Source organism: Periplaneta americana, chromosome 6 (genome assembly GCF_040183065.1).
Source record: "Periplaneta americana isolate PAMFEO1 chromosome 6, P.americana_PAMFEO1_priV1, whole genome shotgun sequence".
Lineage (NCBI taxonomy): Eukaryota > Metazoa > Arthropoda > Insecta > Blattodea > Blattidae > Periplaneta > Periplaneta americana.
In genome coordinates, this window is record NC_091122.1 from 55,522,768 (window position 1) to 55,539,975 (window position 17,208).

The following is a 17,208-nucleotide window of genomic DNA, read 5'->3' on the forward strand; positions in this document are numbered from 1 at the left end:
TCGAACATCTGTACCAGCGTCGTGTATTAAATTACTTCTATTGTATATAACTATATTGTCTTGTATTGTAGTATTGTATTGCTTTGAATTGTATTGTATTGTACTGTATTGAATTGTATTGTATTGTATTAATTATGGGTATATTCATAGCAATGTAGTAATTTTCTTGGTTGAGTGAAAGGCTTTAACTCTGCCAGTTAAAATAAACCATTATTATTATTATTATTATTATTATTATTATTATTATTATTATTATTATTATTATTATTATTTTCATCAGCTTGTGGTCGAGATTCATATTTTCATGCTATTGTATCCGAAGCAAGTCAAGGGGGAATTCAAGACCCCATCCTGTTCCTCGGTATGGCCATTATTACCAGAGATTAGAGACTGAAATATTTTAGGTACTAAAAACTAAGTCTATAAAAAAGTGCAATGGATTTGCTCCATTCTCGCCACCATAACTCTGCCGTATGTATAGTGAGAACAAAGCTGATAAGTGCAGTGAATAGAGCTCTTCGAACTCTGTCTGCAGTGTAAAGGGCAACTCTCTGTCCCCAGGCATATGGACGATAGAGGCCGGCAAAATTTGTGCTATTCTGTGTCTTGGTCAATCTATAATTGGGAGTTTATAAATTCGTTCTTGTTCCAATGTAACCATGAACATCATGAACACTCATATAACTAGGTTCTTTAGATGAACATTCTAGTTCAATTTTTATTTTTTATGAGGATATTTAAAATAATGCAGTATTAATGAGCTTGTAGACAACTGAGTGATTCGTAATTGAATGCATGTTATCATTGTTCTGAATAAAAATTACCTTTAGTAATGTTAACGGTATAAACTATTACCATGTAGTGGCAAATACTTTGTCTACATGTTTTATTCTTTTTTTTTTTTTGCAAGAATATTGTTTAAAAATAAAGTAAAGCAGACTAAATAAGTTGTTGTTTTCTAATGCCAGGCGTTTGACAATAAAGTCATTTGACCTCTTGCACTCCAATATTTTTCAAAGATATTATCATGGCCAGCCACTGAAGCACAGATTTTGAGATGTTCCGAATCCATTTCTTGGTTTGAGTTGCACAATGGGCAGTTAGGGGACTGATATATTTCAATTCTATGCAGGTGTTTGGCCAAACAATCATAGCCTGTTGCCAATCTAAATGCAGCTACAGACGATTTTCGTGGTAAATCGGGAATTAACAGAGAGAAGGAAGGGGCTACTCATCAATTAGCACTGGTCAGCTTGATGAGTTAATGACTGATTTTGGTATAATTTTCCTCTATTCAATACCTAATTCCCTCTTTACCTTTTCCTATCCAGTCCTCTGACTGAACTCTTACTTTCTTTGACCCCGACGGCATTAGAGCATTCGAGGCCTAGGGGTTCATTTCCCTATCCTTCCTCCTCTTTCTACTTTTCTGTTCCTAGTGCTGACCTGCTATGGCACTAAAATCGTCCTCCAGTGGCTTAAGAAGGGAAAGCTGGTGATCAACAAGATCTCCCAGCTAGGTCCAATGGACCCGTCGACCAACAACAGGTGTGGTCCTCCAAATATTCTGGGGGTTGTGTATGAATGAAGTAGCCACCAAAACGTTAAAATATGGCGTTCACTTAAATCGGCTACAACTTGCCATTTTCACTCCTATATGAAATGAGTACCATTAAGGTAAAATTATCCGGAGGTAAAATAGTCCTCCATTATCAGATCTCCAGGCGGGGACTACTTTAATGGTAGGTACAGAATCAACTAAACATCTTACAATGGAATGCTGGTGGTATAACATCAGCCAAGAAGACTGAACTAGACTAAATAAGCTAAAAAGAATGATTAGTCTGTTTATGTTCTAAAATTATGTACTGCGAGATAAGAGACAACGAATTATAGTTGAAATGTCTGTAATAGTTATGTTTGACAATTTTTTTTTTTTTTGAGGAAATATTGTGCAGTAAAGAATGTAGAAAATTTCATATATACAGTTGACAAATTATTAAGTTCACTTACTAGAAGAACAACATTATTCTGTACTTGAGCAATTAGGCTTTCATAAAAAGTATTTTGGGACAGATTTTGCCTTGCATAATGGTTTTTTTAATAAATGGTAAAATATGTGACTCACAGATATTAAAATAATTCTTAATATGATATTTGTAGAAACAAATATTTCTGTACAAATCAGGACAGCAAGGCACATCCAAGACCAATTTGTTATAGAAATGCCTTTTTCATGACACTTCTATTTCCTCTGGCATAACAGCAATACATCTTCGTAACATGAAGTACAGTCACAAAGTCGTAGGCCTGCTACACTATGGTATGTTATTTTGGGCTTTGTCTATTGTTGCAGGTGGTGAAGCTGAAGGAGATCGCTGTCATAATCACGGGTTTTGTTGGCATCTCCATCTTCCTGCAGTGGATGTCTTGTGGACACTTCCTGGTAGGGAATCTAGTTCACTGGAGAAGAGACAGTGAAAGGTATGTTATTTTTGGCTTTGTCTATCGTTGCAGGTGGTGAAGCTGAAGGAGATCGCTGTCATAATCACAGGTTTTGTTGGCATCTCCATCTTCCTGCAGTGGATGTCTTGTGGACACTTCCTGGTAGGGAATCTAGTTCACTGGAGAAGAGACAGTGAAAGGTATGTTATTTTTGGCTTTGTCTATCATTGCAGGTGGTGAAGCTGAAGGAGATCGCTGTCATAATCACAGGTTTTGTTGGCATCTCCATCTTCCTGCAGTGGATGTCTTGTGGACACTTCCTGGTAGGGAATCTAGTTCACTGGAGAAGAGACAGTGAAAGGTATGTTATTTTTGGCTTTGTCTATCGTTGCAGGTGGTGAAGCTGAAGGAGATCGCTGTCATAATCACAGGTTTTGTTGGCATCTCCATCTTCCTGCAGTGGATATCTTGTGGACACTTACTGGTAGGGAATCTAGTTCACTGGAGAAGAGACAGTGAAAGGTATGTTATTTTAAGGAGCGGATATTTATGAAATGGCATTATTTTTCTTTTAACTTCTTCATCTTATCTTCAAGTATTTAGGCTTATCGCCTGTTATGCCTCTATTTGCTGGTCTATCCAGCGTTTCCTTGGACGGCCTAAACTTCTTCTTCCCTTTGGCTTGTTTTCCATTATTTGTTTCGGAATACGGTCATTATTCATTCTTTGAACATGCTGTGACCAAGAACTTCTATATTCTTTTACTTTCTTTGTTAAGTTTTCAGCATTGAGTTCCTTTCTAATATCTGTATTTCTTTTCCTATCCGTTAAACTATATTCAACCGTTGCTCTTAGGAATCTCATTTCTGCTGCCTGCAATCTAGATATACCTCGCTTCGTCATGGTCCATGTCTCGCTGCCATACGAGCATATTGGTATCGCTATCACTGTATAAAACTTCATTATAGTTTCCTTCCTTACTTTTCGTTTAAGTGTTGTGCCATTCATTTTATTAAATTTTGCAATTTTTCCGTTAATGTCAGTTTCACCATGGTAAGATATAGGCCTATCACATCCCAAGAAAGTGAAGCGGTGAATCTGTTCAATAGGAGTGTTGTTAATGACTATCTTGGATCTTACAGGATTTATACCTTTGAATGCCATTACTTTAGTTTTTGATGTCGATATTTTTAGATTATATGTTTCAACTATTTTTTTAAGTTCATGTACCGCTTTCTGTAAATTATTCTCATTATTGGCGATGATTACTTTGTCATCCGCATATAATATAAACATTATACTTTTTCTCCTCATGTCAAAATTCTTTTAACTTTTATGCAATAATTCATTTTATGTTGAAACAAAACGAAATATGTAACATTTGTATTTAATTTTATTTATTTATTTATTAACAGAGAGGGTTTGGAATTGAACGGGTTATGTCAGCTTCTTGTCTATGCGGTTGATGTGAATATGTTAGGAGAAAATCCACAAACGATTAGGGAAAACACGGGAATTTTACTTGAAGCAAATAAAGAGATAGGTTTAGGAGTAAATCCCGAAAATCTCGTGACGGGAATATTGTACGAAATGGAAATATAAAAATTGAAAATTTATCTTTTGAAGAGGTGGAAAAATTCAAATATCTGGGAGCATCAGTAACAAATATAAATGATACTTGGGAGGAAATTAAACATAGAATAAATATGGGAAATGCCTGTTATTATTCGGTTGAGAATCTTTTATCATCCAGTCTGCTGTCAAAAAATTTGAAAGTTAGAATTTATAAAACAGTTATATTACTGGTTGTTCTCTATAGTTGTGAAACTTGGACTCTCACTTTGAGAGAGGAACATGGGTTAAGGGTGTTTGAGAATAAGGTGCTTCAGAAAATATTTGGGGCTAAGAGGGATGAAGTTACAGGAGAATGGAGAAAGTTACACAACTCAGAACTGCATGCATTGTATTCTTCACCTGACATAATTAGGAACATTAAATCCAGACATTTGAGGGGCAGGGCATGTAGCACGTATGGGCGAATCTAGAAATGCATATAGAGTGTTAGTTGGGAGGCTGGAGGGGAAAAAGACCTTTGGGGAGGCCGAGACGTAGATGGGAAGATAATATTAAAATGGATTTGAGGGAGGTGGGATATGATGATAGAGACTGGATTAATGTTGCTCAGGATAGGGACCTATGGCGGGCTTATGTGAGAGCGGCAATGAACCTCCGGGTTCCTTAAAAGCCAGTAAGTAAGTATTTATTTGTTTTTTAAATTTTCCAATAGGTAATTTTTTCATTCTATGGTCCATTAAAAATATTTTTCTTCAGTTCTTATAGATTTTTTATAGAATTTTTTCAAATTTCATTTAATTTTCTTGCAGTCTTACGTACAAATCATAGTTGCTGCTTTTATACTGCAAAAATATTTTATTTGCTAAGGAAACTGACCTTGAGTAGGTGGTGATAATGCTGTGATAAGCTGACAAAGAATGTGGCGGTGGTAGATTTTATATGTTAATTTGTTTTCATCAGTAATTTAAAATGGCTCATAATTAAAATTTATATAATAGAAACATCAATACTATATACATAACATGTAGTAATAATATTGTTGGCAAAAGCAGAAAACCTCTGAAATCATAAGAATGTTCTCAGGACTTACAATGTTTTCCACTTTGCCAACAATTATGTTGTACATGCATTGATCCAATACAGTTTATATTCAAATGAAATAAATATTGAAACCATCGATGAAGTTATATTTTATGCCAATGCAAGTAATGAGAAATAACGATTTAAAATCGTATTAAAGCAGGATTTTATCCTTTTTATATATCACCATTTTCACACATACATACCTCAGCCTAAAGAAGAAATAAAAACTTCTATAGAACATTTTGTGATTTTCGTTACTAGAATAAATACTAGTTTAAAAATGAGGTGCTATTCTATGTTGCAGTATAGATTACAATCATGATCATCTATAAATTTGTAATAATACAATAAAAACAGACACAAGGTCTTATTTTGATTTCTTTTGTAAACTATATGCTTTTGTTTGTGTTCATTATCACTCCATATATAGTCACTTGCCTGTATTTTATTAACTTTTATGATAATTTTATTAGAAGTTTGTCATTTTAATGTAAATGTAATAACGTTTTTTGGTAATTATTATTGTAATTTTAAGGCACCGACATCCAACTTCTACTTATTTTGTATTTATACACAAGTGTGTAGGATCTTTATTTTGCAATTAATTTCTTTCCTTCATTTGATTGTTTCTCATACTTTTCTGCTGTGCCTTCCAGTGTCTCAGTTCCTGGATGAGGAGGTACAAATTGATAAAACCAGTCTGAATTATAAGTGTGGACCATCTTTGACGCTGGGTACGGCATCTTGAACCCTTCAAGCTGGAGGACTTAATCTACACCACATTTGCTCTCATCGGTGGAACAACATATGAAATCTTCCTCATTAGTAAGTGTATAGAGATCTTAAGTACTCTTAGGAAGCCTCCTTTTTAGTTGCTTGGTAACAAGTATTGCTGAACTTGGTACACTTGAGATTTTCCAATTAACTGTTCTCAGATTGCTTATCTCATGTGGACAGCATAAGCCAAGGCTTCTATACATTCAGTAGGTTATCTCAGTTTCCATTAGCCAATCAAATAACTAGTTGGCTGATGACGCGCGAAGAGTCCATGCTGATTGGTCCTTTATTTTCAAATTGATCAGCGTACATTTTAAACATAATCACCTCAAATAAAAACATTACAAGGGGTATAAACCAAGTGTGTACGTGTCATGAAACAAAATAAATACGTTGAAAGTGTTTATACCGTGTATATAAGCTGTACTTACACTTGTCACTGCATTATTTTTCTGTATTTCTTAACAATTCGTCTGCTCTCAGTGTCTGTCGTCCGTTTTCGTCTGCTTGTTTCCAGTCTTGTGTTCACATACTTGAGTCGTATAAAGAACCTAGTTTTGACTGTACAATCAACAATAAAATTTCACGTGGAACGTTATGTACGAACATTGCCACATATTCTTTGGTTCTTTTTATAATATTCCGCCCCTTTTTAATCGTGTTCTTGCCATGATACTCATTGTAGAATTTTTCAGTATTGTTGAAACTACTTAGCCATGCTGGTGATGGCATGGTTAAACCTTCAAAAGAAAGAATGATATACTAAAATTAAAGAGGGCCAAGATGGTGGTGTTTTTGTTTTAAATGGATATTTATAAAAAATCTAACATTGATTGATGTTAATACCTCATTCTAAAGTTTGGAAAAAGGTGCATGTACCGGTAATGAAATGTCAACAACACGTTCATTTACAAAATCATTATAACTCAGTGGCGTATACTGGTTAAAGGGTTTGGGCTACCGCCGACCCTATTATTACACAAAATATATCTAACAATTACTTTAATTTTAATTACTATGGTAAAACTAATAATACAAAATTATTACATTATGTTATATTATAAACTTTTTCTTTTGTAATTTCCTTGGGCTACCGCCGGTAGCCCCGGTAGCCCGCAAAATACGCCCCTGTTGTAACTCAACAATGAACTGTCACTGGAGGCTATTATGATTAACCCACTGATTATGACATAATGACAGAATGTCATAAATCGTTAATATAAAATCAATATAATGAGAGTTATAGTGAAAAAACATCACTGATATCAGTCGTTAACCCTCCACCCCTTTGGTATGCAACTGTTAGTATTAGTAGTAGTATTAGTAGTTAGTATTTTTTATATAAGTAACATGATTACAAAAGAAAGAAAATAATTTGTAGGTTAACATAGATGAACCATTATATAAAGCTGGTATTAACATAGGCTACTTATATAGACCTATGTGATTTATTTAAACTTACCTATAGGCTTTAACATTGTCGGTCGTTTCGGCTTTAATTTCATTAAAGCTGCTCGAAAATCAGGAAAAAAATCGTCATCTTTAAAATGATCAGAGCATAATCTGCTTGCATCAGGATTGAATTTATCGTGTCTTTTGCACGCAATTACCCACTTTTTTTTTTTTTTTTTTTCAAATTTCTAAATCTTTAGGAATGGTAAAGAGAGACAACTCTTTATTTTTATCGTTAGAATTGTTGCATAGTGCAACAGCACATCTTTGACCTGGCATAATGCATTCAAAACAACATAAACAAGAAAAAACACGAGATACTGCTTTGAATCATTTGAGCTTTGGCGCGCTTAGCTATCTTGTGACGTCAGAAGCGCTCTCCTTTCCCCGTCGATCCCTTGCCAACAAGCTCAATAATAATGCAACCTATGATAAGTTTAGAAGCCTTGATTTGCATTGTTCAAGACGGTATTGTGACGTGTTGAATGATGAATGCGAATTCCATAGAGAATGAAAAAATGGAATAGCGTCAGTGAGTAGAAGCTGTAGACAAGAAAATTGATAGTACTTGTGTTGTAAGTATCTTCGATCTGACTTTAAATGTACAAATAGTCAACTGCCGCAAGGGAGTTTAAATATTCATATTTTATGTTTAGAACGTATTTTCAAGTTTTCTAAAGTAATTGATAAAACTACGTAGCTACATTTTTATGATGCAGTTACGTATTGTATTAATGTTACTTGATTTTTATCACAGTAATCTCACTAGAGGTTTGATTTATCTAGAGAAAATCAAAACTCGAGTGGGATTTAATTGACTATTACACAATTAGAAGAAATTATGTAAAGATTAGAAGTAACGAAGTACTCTAATACAATAAAATATTGACTTACGAAAATACTGAAATGTCTTCAAATGTATTACTGTACCATTGTATTCCGCTAGATGGCTATAGTGTGTTATGATTAGCTCACCACCATCTGGATAGCTGTTTTCTTGTTATCAGCCTAGATCTAGGTTGTCAGTCGTGCCAACTATAGAATCTTCATTGAACTCTATGGAGATCACTAGTCAAGAATGATTTGTTGATTCAATTTCACTTTTATTAAAACAGTTAATTCCACTTCAGTTATCCGGATCCCAATAATCAACGTCACTTGACAAATGATTTTCAATAAATCTTAGTATTAAACAATCTTTGATAGGTGACTATCCATAATATCACACAGCAGAAGCTATAACATAACCTAAATATAATAAACAAGTGTTTGAAAAGTTATAATTAGGAATGATGGAATAAGAAAAGTTTTAAAAAAGGATGATGAAATAAAAAATAAACATGAATAATTTTAAAAGGAACAATTATTGAAAGTACAATTTTCAAATTTGAATGTTTTAGTGGTTGGTGGTTCAGTTGATGTTACAGTGGACGTGTGCGTAAAAGTGGAACTGGTTGATGTACATGGTGTATTCCTCAACTTATGCAGGATGGTGCTCTTCATTTATTTGTAAGTAGGGTTTCAGGGAAGATGCATTGCTATGACCAGTGATCTGTATTAATTCTTGTTCTTGAATGCCAATGCGAGTCATATTTGAAACTGCTGTGCATCGACTGGAGTGGTTTGTAATTTTGTGTTTTTTGACGTCCAGACCAGCTTTTTGTGCAGATAACTTAGTCCATTTTGAAATTTCATTTTGCCCAACAGGACAGTTTTTATACCAAACCCCAGAAATGTTATATGTAGGTTTGGGAGTAAGGAAAAAATATTGCACTGGACTTATGTTTCTCTGTTAATAATTTATAAAGTCTTACAGGACATCTGTCTGTGTTTTCCATATTGGGAATAAGCCACTTCGTGTCTTCTAACTTGTGGTCACCACCTTGACAAATTTTTGAAAATATAGAGTTGTAAGCGATTCTTCCTGATGGAGTGCCATCGTTTTTCAGTTCTTCCTGAAAATGATGTGTAAGACACTTCACCGCTTCTCCTCCACGCCAAGCCAATTCCAGTGACGCAATGTGAAAAAATTTCATTTCCAAACCCAGTGGAGTATTTTCGTCACAAGTTTCTACAATAGAATTATATTCATCACTTTTTAGTGCTACAGCACTTTTCTTTCTTTTTTTCTGGTAAGTTCTGAAGCTGTTTTCTTTTGGTATTTCTGGCATCTCTGGCACACTTAAATTCTATGTCAGAAAATGGGTTGAAGTTACGTTTATATCTTTCATAGTAATTTTCTTGCAGAATTATTGCTGTAACATTCCATATGGTTTTTACAGAGTATTCTTTATACTCTTGTCCGTCTCCCTTTCGCATATTGATGGCCCAGTCTTTCATAATTGTAGCGATCTGTTCAACTGGAGTGTCACCTAACAGTTTATGTCCCCGCTCAATACAAAATTGATTAAACTGGCTCCAAATACTGTTTCTGTTTCTCTTTGTGTTGTTTGGTGTCGTTCTGTCTATCATTTGATCTATTTCACTAATGTTAGCTTCACCAAAACGTTTGAACGGAGCCGCCATTTTCAGTTGACTGTCTATGCTATAAACAAATGGCGATCACAAAGCATGTTTCGTAGTACCGTAGAGAATTTGCAGTTTGAAATGTTGGCAAATAAAGAAACAAATGCTAGGGACGCGATAAAATTAAACAAATGCTAGGGACGCGATAAAATTGTGCGATAAGCAGCCATGATTGGTTGAAAAACGTCCTTTTGTACCGTTTCATTGGTCAACAGTAGTATGACGTAGTAAGAGTGTAATAGTCAGTATAAAAATCACAAATCTTTACTTTTTCCGAGAATATTAATTTCAAAACTCTTTCGCTTAAACATCATCTTCCTCTTGTTTTTATTAATTCTGTAACTGAAACTTCATTCTAGACGTACTATGTTGGCTGCGTTTTTGTAATAGGATTTGAACTTTAATGTTGCGACTGTGTTCTTCCCACGTGTTCGTCTGTGTATTCGGTTTTAAAAAAATTAAATTTCTTGCTTGTGTTCCCATTTTCTCAGGAACAATTGAAAGTAGGCAGTTTAAATGTCACCGTTTTTTTATCATGCTACTTGATGTCAGTAATGTAGTAATTAACGTACTAATAGAAAATATAGATCAGAAACTTCTGTATGAGTCAAAAGTTTTTCAAATAGTAATACAAGGGAAATAGGTTAATTCGACATTTGATAATATTCTATGCCACATCAATAAATTTAAGAATGCAGTTATATTGTCAGACTCAAAGCAGCTATTCTATCAATAGTCTCTAACACACACCTTCATCTCAAACAGCAGAAATAACTAAAATGCTCTCTCAATTAATATCACTCAATAAAAGAATTGTATTCCAATGGATACCATCCCATTGTGGAATCCTGGGATACGAGAATGCGGATGCTTTAGCAAAGAAGGGCAGCACTGCAACTTACAGACCTGTTACTAAATCTACGTATTACTCTGTGAAAAGATTTATTAAATCTACATACTTAGACTTCAACAAACAAAATTTGATAACACAAGCTCAAGGGAAAAAATGGAACTCTCTGCATCATAATCCACAGTTAATTCCCGATTTACCACGCAAATCGTCTGTAGCTGCATTTAGATTGGCAACAGGCCATGATTGTTTGGCTAAACACCTGCATAGAATTGGAATATATCAGTCCCCTAACTGCCCATTGTGCAACTCAAACCAAGAAATGGATTCGGAACACCTCGAAATCTGTGTTTCATTGGCTGGCCATGATAATATCTTTGAAAAATACTGGAGTGCAAGAGGTCAAAAGTATTTATTGTCAACCGCCTGGCATTAGAAAACAAAAACAACATTTGATAATTGAATAAATGTCTATTTCCCTAGTAATTACTTTTGAAACTAATGTTGATAATTGACATTGCGTTCCAATTTACGAATCTTAGGCCTACATTTTTGGAAAACTCAATAATACTTTCGTAAATGTCGGTCAAAGCGTGTAGATTTTTATAGAGAAAAAACACGCACGCACGCACACACATACAAATGTTCTGTATTAAGGGAAGGCATAGGTGAAATTACTAAATCTTATAGTTTTCAATCTGTTGAGCTGAAATTTTTATCACATGCTACTTTTATATGTCAGTTACATTGTGCAAAATCTCTTTTATCTAGCTTTGATGGTTTTGGAGATATTGTAATTGTAATCAATTTAATTAATTAATATATAAATGGTTCCACACGTCGAAAATTAAAGAAAATCACGTTGAAAAAAATTCCTGCCATTTATTTCATCTTAATAAGGAAATATGTCATATGTCATTCCATAATGACACACGTAACATTTTTTAAGTACCTAACTATGGTCTTCAAAGGATATTTAATTAAATACTTAGTAGGTCTAATTCATGAAAAAGACATTACTGTCTTTTAACATAAGTATTCCTAAATGTAAACAAAAATTCTTAATGAAAAGGAATAATTAATAATGCAAAAAATATTAAATATTGTATAGTGTGACACACGAACATTTTCTTGCCACTAGATTTATTACCAAAATGGAAAATGTTCATATTATTGTGCCAAATGACGTAAATGCATTCTGTTGATTTCCAAACAATTAAGACACTTGTGTAGTACATATAACTGCTAAATCACGAACTTTAATAGTACATTATGCAACGAGCCTATAATGAAGGTAATTAAGAAGTGAGTATGGATATTTATGAAACGAGTGCAAGCGAGTTTCATAATTTTCATACGAGTTCTTAATTACCATTATAGGCGAGTTTCATACGACTTTTTATGCTCGACCATATTTCTAACTTGATTTTATTAACTTTTGAGCAATGTCTCATATGTTGTGAGATGTGCGCAGACGCGAAAGTATTGATTTTTTCCGAGGAACAGATGTCCACATTGACCTTGCTAGGCCATAAGAACCTACAGAGATAACACTGAAATTAAATTAGACATTGAAAAACGAGATGACAAATTGAATTTATTTGAATATTATTTACAATTAACGCTAATTATTATAGTAACAGAACATAACCTTCTGCGACAGTATTGGATTTCCAGCCTCCATGACTTTTCGCTAATTCTCTTTCGATTGCATATCCGAGAATAATCGATACTTGCGGTTTTATAACGGTAGAAAGCTGACCTGTCATTGGCTGAACAGTTGTAACCTGAGTCGTCATTGGCTGAAAGACCTGACCTTTATTGAGTAGGTGTACTTTAATGACATGCATTAAAGGTCTGCTACCAGTTGTATAATTACTACATTTCGGCATGGTCGAGCATAAAAAAAATTAACAGTGCCATTAAAAAACAAAATATTGCAAATGTGTTGTGACATACGAACATTTCTGTCATGTTGGTTACTAATTGTTTTAAATGCACTATAAATACATCACTTCTTGTGGAAGACTTATACACTATGCCTACAGTTCTTATTATACAAAACAACACTAGATTACACTAAAATACACTTTTAAATTGAAATATCCACGGTTGTTTACAATCATATGTGGTGATATTTCCTGTGTAATGTCATGTGACGAATATACCAATATGTCAACCATTTGTAGTACTTCCCTTCCTTGGACATCACAGACACTTTCAATTCTTCGCCACCACAAGATTTTGTAACTTCTTATGTAGCCTATATTTGACGGCTATTTTTACTTGGTCATTTAATGACACTGTATCAATCACTAGGTTATTTAGTGTCAATGGGATTGGTGATAGCAAAATGGTATTTGACGAGATGAGGCCGAGAATTCGCCATTAGATTACCTGACATTCGCATTATGGTTGGAGAAAACCTCGGAAAACCCCAACCAAGTAATCAGCCCAACTTTAATTCTTGAAAATACTATAAAAAAATGTTCAAAATGTATTAATATTTATATCAATAGAAAAACTAATATAGATTTAAAATGGCCTAACTTTTAGAATTGCTAAATGATACCTACGGTAAATTAATTAATGTTATTAAATAAAACGATTTTAAATTAATATCAGAAATTTAGTACCATTTACCTAATGTGCAAATAATTACACCAATTTATTTATACACAGGCCTAGTATGGTGGCTACCTGTTTACGATATAAATGTACTGCTTAAGCTTGTTTTTAATATGAAATAAATTAACATAAACCAATTTTTTAAGTTTTTAATTCAAGGAATTAAAAAAATAATAAATATTTTATACGAACTTTAGGCATAAATTGTCTTATGCTAATTTTAGGCCTACACACTATATTTTTACAACAGTTGTTGTTTAGTCTGTCCAAAGACAGGTGTGAACCTCACAAGTGATACCAAGAAGGCATCACTTATGAGGCAACTAGGCCAGGAGATAATGGGATAGCGTGGCCAGTTCCTTTCCCCCTTATAACAGTGTTATGGAACACATATTTTCAAGAGTGTTTAACTTATAGTTTATGTACATTGAAAAAAACGCACACACAATTATCTAAATCAACAATAAGTATTTGAAATTCCACTACTAATTATGTTTAGACGTAAAGACTTCCAATAACAACAAAATTTGTAACTGGATTTTAGGATAAACTTTAGTGACACACGAACATAACATTTTTGTCATTGTGTTCCGTGTGTCAGTGTTTTTCTTGTAGAATACGTACAGAAATCAAAATGTTGTCCATATAAGAAGTTGATTGTTATGTGATGTTTCTCACTTTTACATTTATGAAACATGAAAAAATTAAATGGTTTTGAAGAAATATAAACAAATGTCCATTTGAGCGTGACACACGAACTCTCAACCTTTCCTTGTAATAATTGCAATAAAGCACGAAATAATCATTGTATTACGGTTTCTGTGCATTGTAATTATTAACAAAGGTCCTCACTTCATTATTAATTGCATTTAACATACAGAAGTAATGTTTTATTTGCCTTAAATATGCATTCAAATATGTGATTTCTAGTAGATAATTTCACGCTCTTAAACCACAGATTTCTTGGAGCTTTTTCTCCCACATACGTGTTGTTACACAATGAGTGTTTTCAGATTCAAAAAATTCGGATCATAACGAAAAAAATGACATATAACAAGCAGAGATTCGTGAGATTTTTATTTTTCGTGAAAATGTCGCATTTTTGTGGAATGACACTCAAACATAATTTTATTCTGGTATCCTTGGTCTTTGAGAATCGCATTTTTGTCACATTTTTGCCAAAATTTCACCTGTGCCTTCCCTTAAGATTTATCGTATTACTTCCATTTTTGTCCATGGATGGGGAGGTAATTACAAATAATTCTCTCCATTTCGTATTGATTTTTATACCATTTTGTAAAGTTTCGTTTTATTTTCCGACAATCTTATACAAATATAATTATTGCTCCTTTCCAGTGCTTAATATTTTCATTACTCACGACACTAACGTTCCTTTGTTGGTTATAGTGATCGCATAAATTGACTAAGAATTTCGTAAGGGTAGATTTTACATGGAAATAGAGTTGAATGCAACCTATTACTATTTTTCAGCCCTCGGCCCACAAGCGCGTAAGAACTCTGCTACTTAAAACTTATTTGCGTGGGAGACGGCAAGAAACAAAATAATAATGAGTAATAATTTAAAAGTATATATCTTTATCTCATCGATTCAAAATTATATATCATAAAAATTTCAGTAATAGAAATATTTATGTACTAAATATTATGTGGTAAAAATGAAGTTATGTTGTATATATTCAGTGCAGTTGTATTCAAAATAAAGCATTATTGAAACCATCAATGACGTTATGTTTTATCAAACTCTCAACTGTAACATTCTACAGTTTAAGATAGCCCTAAAGTAGGATTTATTTTTTTCATATCTTTAAACTTCATGCATGCAGTGACTGCCACGTCCCAAAAGAAGAAAAGAAAATAATACGTTTTGTTATTGTCGTTGCTTTGAATATATGTTAGTTTTATAATTTAAACATCATGTTATTCTGTGTTGCAATACAGCTATGATCATCCATGAATTAAATTTATATTAATTGAGAATCTTTTTAATACGAGAAAACAGAAACAAGTGAGTAACATTCCTTTCTTTTAAGAACCATCCCCTCTGGTGTTTATTACTCGTATTTGCCCATATACAGTCTCTTGCCTTTAATTTATTAACTTTAATTACACTTTTAGGGAATTTTAAAGTAAATGTAAAATATTTTTGGTCATTTTTCTCAGTCATTTCTAGGTCGTCAACATCCGTCCCTTCCTTATTACTAGGGTTCGGGTTTCTTTGACGTGTCATATTTTATCCTGATCTATTTTTACAAACCTAAGTTACATTAAACACATTTCTATCATTTCTGAACAGGTTTATTTTTGGTTATATAAATGCATTTTTTTCCAGTTTATCATTGTCATAAATGTCCGCCATGTTAGCTCTGTGGTCACGTGTCTGCCTTCAGACTATCCGACCTGGGTTCGATTCCTGGTGAGATCAGAAATTTTCATGTAAAATTTCTACCTCGGGTCTAAAAGAGATGGTGGTGCACAACTTCCAATCACTAAATTGTCCACCAATATGCCTTGGTTAAATCTCAAATCTCTCCACAGTGCATATGAAGAGAAAGCATGTGTCACTGTTGATAGTGATTCGTCCGTCGGACGGGAAAGTTTAGCCTGGCGGCTCCCTTGGTGCTATTCGACAGGAATACGCTACGTGCCAGCAAGGGATTTCACCTTCTCCCTTCCTCACCCATTCCCTACACTACACTTACACATACACTCACTCTAGTACACCACATAACTCTTCAGAAATACTCATCATGTACAGTATGTCCCGCCGAAGTGGTGTGCAAATTGAAAATGGGTCACAGTGCAACCATCTGTCCGCAGTGTGTGGAACCCGAATCACGTAAGTGAAAGGATAGGCATTAGACACATACACACCCGCCCATTTCTATACTAGTTCCACAGCTTAAAACTTCAATGTTAATGTAAGATGTGGGTTTCCTTCCCACTGGTAAGAATGGGAAATATGAGTTGATGCAATATAAAATAAAATTCACAAGATCAACACGTTATATACAATCCTTTCAGCCTCATCCTATAGGAACCATGCCCACTTGTATCCACATCTTTAAGCTTCGATGTTAACGTAAGATGTATGGGATGAATTTTTGCTGCGTGGTTTCCTGACAGCTGCTAAAATAAAGAAATGTTAGTAAATTGGACTATATGGGTTAATGCGATATAAAATAAGATTTACAAAATGCAAGATATTCTATACCAGTGGTCGTCAGCACTTGCTGAAATGTGCAATGGGTACGCAGTGCCGTCCTGTGCGCACTGTCGTGCAACAGGGAGAGATAGAGAGCATACCCGCTAGCAGCTACGAGAGCACTATAGTGCACTGCGTTTTCCGCGGGTAAGAGAGGCTAGCCCCAGAGTGCTCTGTGCTGACGACCCTTGTTCTATACAGTCACTTTCCGTATTATCCTATAGGAACCACGCCCACTTGTTGACCAGTTAATACATGGTGGATATAGGTTCAAATGTTTCAAAGATGGTGGCGCGATCGCCAATCTATATTCTTACTTCTAACTCGTTGGACGCGACGTAATACAATATAGTCATGTGGGTTTTCGGCTTTGCGGGCACTGTTAATCTTGCTTTCTCGATTATTGTTCATCTCTACTAGAAATGTATGCTTTCCGCCGACTATTTCCAGATAATTAGGCAACAATATAATTTCTTGGCATATATGAATACCTTCTAATAAGTATGGTAGAGTAGAAACATCTTTCAAGTTGACAAAAAAAAAGACTCTTCTTCAATTGATAGGGCCTATTTGCACATCATGTTTTAGAAATCAAGTTAATTCTGCCTCTAATACATTCAATGAAATACCTACTGGATTTTATAAGTTT

General features: G+C 34.1%; 1 long non-coding RNA gene across 13 annotated transcripts in view; it reads left to right on the forward strand.

Moving 5' to 3' along the window:
* The window catches only part of LOC138701336 (uncharacterized), a 208,919-nt gene that overhangs the window by 23,235 nt on the left and 168,476 nt on the right, over window positions 1-17,208 (forward strand). For 8 of the 13 annotated variants that reach the window (XR_011332517.1, XR_011332519.1, XR_011332518.1 and 5 more), the window contains exons 3-5: window positions 2,357-2,645; window positions 2,679-2,967; window positions 5,760-5,928. This is a non-coding gene — a long non-coding RNA (uncharacterized lncRNA). The other 5 variants (XR_011332516.1, XR_011332515.1, XR_011332511.1 and 2 more) reach the window with 5 other exon arrangements.